Source organism: Anopheles moucheti, assembly GCF_943734755.1.
Source record: "Anopheles moucheti chromosome X unlocalized genomic scaffold, idAnoMoucSN_F20_07 X_unloc_5, whole genome shotgun sequence".
Taxonomy (NCBI): Eukaryota; Metazoa; Arthropoda; class Insecta; order Diptera; family Culicidae; genus Anopheles; species Anopheles moucheti.
The window spans coordinates 500,001-505,000 of NW_026453559.1; positions in this window are offsets into that span (position 1 = coordinate 500,001).

The following is a 5,000-nucleotide window of genomic DNA, read 5'->3' on the forward strand; positions in this document are numbered from 1 at the left end:
TTTTCAGTACTCTTGTCCATGCTTTCACATGCTCTGATAGATAGGTTCGTTCTCAGTTATCCCTGTGTTCATGGTTTTCGTGTGCTTCCATAGGTTTGGTCCGTGTTTTTGAGTACTCTTGTCCATGATTTTCGTGTGCTTCTAGAGGTTTGGTCCGATTTTCAGTACTCTTGTCCATGCTTTCACATGCTCTGATAGGTAGGTTCGTTCTCAGTTATCCCTGTGTTCATGGTTTTCGTGTGCTTCCATAGGTTTGGTCCGTGTTTTTGAGTACTCTTGTCCATGATTTTCGTGTGCTTCTAGAGGTTTGGTCCGATTTTCAGTACTCTTGTCCATGACTTTCGTTTGCTTCGATTCGTTCACTCTATTACTCTTGTCTGTGGTTTTCGTTTGCTTCGATTCGTTCACTCTATTACTCTTGTCTTTGGTTTTCGTTTGCTTCGATTCGTTCACTCTATTACTCTTGTCTGTGGTTTTCGTTTGCTTCGATTCGTTCAGTCCATTACTCTTGTATGTGATTTTCGTTTGCTTCGATTTGTTCAGTCCATTACTCTTGTATGTGATTTTCGTTTGCTTCGAGTCGTTCAGTCCATTACCCTTGTCTATGATTTTCGTTTGCTTCGAGTCGTTCAGTCCAATACTTACCTTTGTCTATGATTTTCGCTCTAGCCCAGTCGCCCTGCGCTCTGGAAATCACATTCCAACTCTATCACCGATAGTGCTCACACCTTGGAAACCACATTTCACCCGGGGAACCTTAGGGTGGATTTTGAGCCTTTCGGGATTGCGAAACCATCATTTAACACTCTAAACTTAATTTCCGCAATCCCAGACGCACTTTCCATATGGTCTCCAAAAATGCGTGTGAGCTGACCTGGTCCCTTATAATAGGCAATGAACACGATTTTGGAAAAATATTTTTATCAAAATTTTTTGACTCACCGGGTAAAATCGAATTTACTTGGGAAAAATGTTCTAGCAGGGGCCCTCCCATACAAATTTTTTTCTTCTCAAAAATGATTTTCGTTTCACTTTTCATACTCAGGGGAGTCTAAAATTGATGTTTTGAGTCACCGTGAAAAAAAAAATTTTTTTGACCCGAGCTTGTGTCGGCGACCCAAAATCGACGCACTTGGGAAAAATGTTCTAGCAGGGGCCCTCCCATACAAAAATTTTTTCTTCTCAAAAATGATTTTCGTTTCACTTTTCATACTCAGGGGAGTCTAAAATTGATGTTTTGAGTCACCGAGAAAAAAAAATTTTTTTGACCCGAGCTTGTGTCGGCGACCCAAAATCGACGCACTTGGGAAAAATGTTCTAGCAGGGGCCCTCCCATACAAAAATTTTTTCTTCTCAAAAATGATTTTCGTTTCACTTTTCATACTCAGGGGAGTCTAAAATTGATGTTTTGAGTCACCGAGAAAAAAAAATTTTTTTGACCCGAGCTTGTGTCGGCGACCCAAAATCGACGCACTTGGGAAAAATGTTCTAGCAGGGGCCCTCCCATACAAATTTTTTTCTTCTCAAAAATGATTTTCGTTTCACTTTTCATACTCAGGGGAGTCTAAAATTGATGTTTTGAGTCACCGAGAAAAAAAAATTTTTTTGACCCGAGCTTGTGTCGGCGACCCAAAATCGACGCACTTGGGAAAAATGTTCTAGCAGGGGCCCTCCCATACAAAAATTTTTTCTTCTCAAAAATGATTTTCGTTTCACTTTTCATACTCAGGGGAGTCTAAAATTGATGTTTTGAGTCACCGAGAAAAAAAATTTTTTTTGACCCGAGCTTGTGTCGGCGACCCAAAATCGACGCACTTGGGAAAAATGTTCTAGCAGGGGCCCTCCCATACAAAAATTTTTTCATCTCAAAAATGATTTTCGTTTCACTTTTCATACTCAGGGGAGTCTAAAATTGATGTTTTGAGTCACCGAGAAAAAAAAATTTTTTTGACCCGAGCTTGTGTCGGCGACCCAAAATCGACGCACTTGGGAAAAATGTTCTAGCAGGGGCCCTCCCATACAAAAATTTTTTCTTCTCAAAAATGATTTTCGTTTCACTTTTCATACTCAGGGGAGTCTAAAATTGATGTTTTGAGTCACCGAGAAAAAAAAATTTTTTTGACCCGAGCTTGTGTCGGCGACCCAAAATCGACGCACTTGGGAAATATGTTCTAGCAGGGGCCCTCCCATACAAAAATTTTTTCTTCTCAAAAATGATTTTCGTTTCACTTTTCATACTCAGGGGAGTCTAAAATTGATGTTTTGAGTCACCGTGAAAAAAAAATTTTTTTGACCCGAGCTTGTGTCGGCGACCCAAAATCGACGCACTTGGGAAAAATGTTCTAGCAGGGGCCCTCCCATACAAAAATTTTTTCATCTCAAAAATGATTTTCGTTTCACTTTTCATACTCAGGGGAGTCTAAAATTGATGTTTTGAGTCACCGAGAAAAAAAAATTTTTTTGACCCGAGCTTGTGTCGGCGACCCAAAATCGACGCACTTGGGAAAAATGTTCTAGCAGGGGCCCTCCCATACAAAAATTTTTTCTTCTCAAAAATGATTTTCGTTTCACTTTTCATACTCAGGGGAGTCTAAAATTGATGTTTTGAGTCACCGAGAAAAAAAAATTTTTTTGACCCGAGCTTGTGTCGGCGACCCAAAATCGACGCACTTGGGAAATATGTTCTAGCAGGGGCCCTCCCATACAAAAATTTTTTCTTCTCAAAAATGATTTTCGTTTCACTTTTCATACTCAGGGGAGTCTAAAATTGATGTTTTGAGTCACCGTGAAAAAAAAATTTTTTTGACCCGAGCTTGTGTCGGCGACCCAAAATCGACGCACTTGGGAAAAATGTTCTAGCAGGGGCCCTCCCATACAAAAATTTTTTCTTCTCAAAAATGATTTTCGTTTCACTTTTCATACTCAGGGGAGTCTAAAATTGATGTTTTGAGTCACCGAGAAAAAAAAATTTTTTTGACCCGAGCTTGTGTCGGCGACCCAAAATCGACGCACTTGGGAAATATGTTCTAGCAGGGGCCCTCCCATACAAAAATTTTTTCTTCTCAAAAATGATTTTCGTTTCACTTTTCATACTCAGGGGAGTCTAAAATTGATGTTTTGAGTCACCGTGAAAAAAAAATTTTTTTGACCCGAGCTTGTGTCGGCGACCCAAAATCGACGCACTTGGGAAAAATGTTCTAGCAGGGGCCCTCCCATACAAAAATTTTTTCTTCTCAAAAATGATTTTCGTTTCACTTTTCATACTCAGGGGAGTCTAAAATTGATGTTTTGAGTCACCGAGAAAAAAAAATTTTTTTGACCCGAGCTTGTGTCGGCGACCCAAAATCGACGCACTTGGGAAATATGTTCTAGCAGGGGCCCTCCCATACAAAAATTTTTTCTTCTCAAAAATGATTTTCGTTTCACTTTTCATACTCAGGGGAGTCTAAAATTGATGTTTTGAGTCACCGTGAAAAAAAAATTTTTTTGACCCGAGCTTGTGTCGGCGACCCAAAATCGACGCACTTGGGAAATATGTTCTAGCAGGGGCCCTCCCATACAAAAAATTTTTTTTGTCTCACCGGGTAAAATGGTCGCACTTGGTAAAAATGTTCTAGCAGGGGCCCTCCCATACAAAAATTTTTTCTTCTCAAAAATGATTTTCGTTTCACTTTTCATACTCAGGGGAGTCTAATATTGAAGTTTTGAGTCACCGTGAAAAAAATTTTTTTTTTGACTCACTGGGTAAAATGGTCGCACTTGGGAAAAATGTTCTAGCAGGGGCCCTCCCATACAAAAAATTTTTATTTCTCAAATCGATCCGTGGTTTCACTTTTCATACTCTAGGGCCCAATTGCTTCAACTTTGGAAAAAATTTTCGATGATGAAAAATTTTCACCTTCGACGTCCATCGACCACTCGACCCGAACTTGGTACTTTTGTATGGAGGTACCCGAGTGGTGACTTTTTCATACAAAAATTTTTATTTCTCAAATCGATCCGTGGTTTCACTTTTCATACTCTAGGGCCCAATTGCTTCAACTTTGGAAAAAATTTTCGATGATGAAAAATTTTCACCTTCGACGTCCATCGACCACTCGACCCGAACTTGGTACTTTTGTATGGAGGTACCCGAGTGGTGACTTTTTCATACAAAAATTTTTATTTCTCAAATCGATCCGTGGTTTCACTTTTCATACTCTAGGGCCCATTTGCTTCAACTTTGGAAAAAATTTTCGATGATGAAAAATTTTCACCTTCGACGTCCATCGACCACTCGACCCGAACTTGGTACTTTTGTATGGAGGTACCCGAGTGGTGACTTTTTCATACAAAAATTTTTATTTCTCAAATCGATCCGTGGTTTCACTTTTCATACTCTAGGGCCCATTTGCTTCAACTTTGGAAAAAATTTTCGATGATGAAAAATTTTCACCTTCGACGTCCATCGACCACTCGACCCGAACTTGGTACTTTTGTATGGAGGTACCCGAGTGGTGACTTTTTCATACAAAAATTTTTATTTCTCAAATCGATCCGTGGTTTCACTTTTCATACTCTAGGGCCCATTTGCTTCAACTTTGGAAAAAATTTTCGATGATGAAAAATTTTCACCTTCGACGTCCATCGACCACTCGACCCGAACTTGGTACTTTTGTATGGAGGTACCCGAGTGGTGACTTTTTCATACAAAAATTTTTATTTCTCAAATCGATCCGTGGTTTCACTTTTCATACTCTAGGGCCCATTTGCTTCAACTTTGGAAAAAATTTTCGATGATGAAAAATTTTCACCTTCGACGTCCATCGACCACTCGACCCGAACTTGGTACTTTTGTATGGAGGTACCCGAGTGGTGACTTTTTCATACAAAAATTTTTATTTCTCAAATCGATCCGTGGTTTCACTTTTCATACTCTAGGGCCCAATTGCTTCAACTTTGGAAAAAATTTTCGATGATGAAAAATTTTCACCTTCGACGTCCATCGACCACTCGACCCG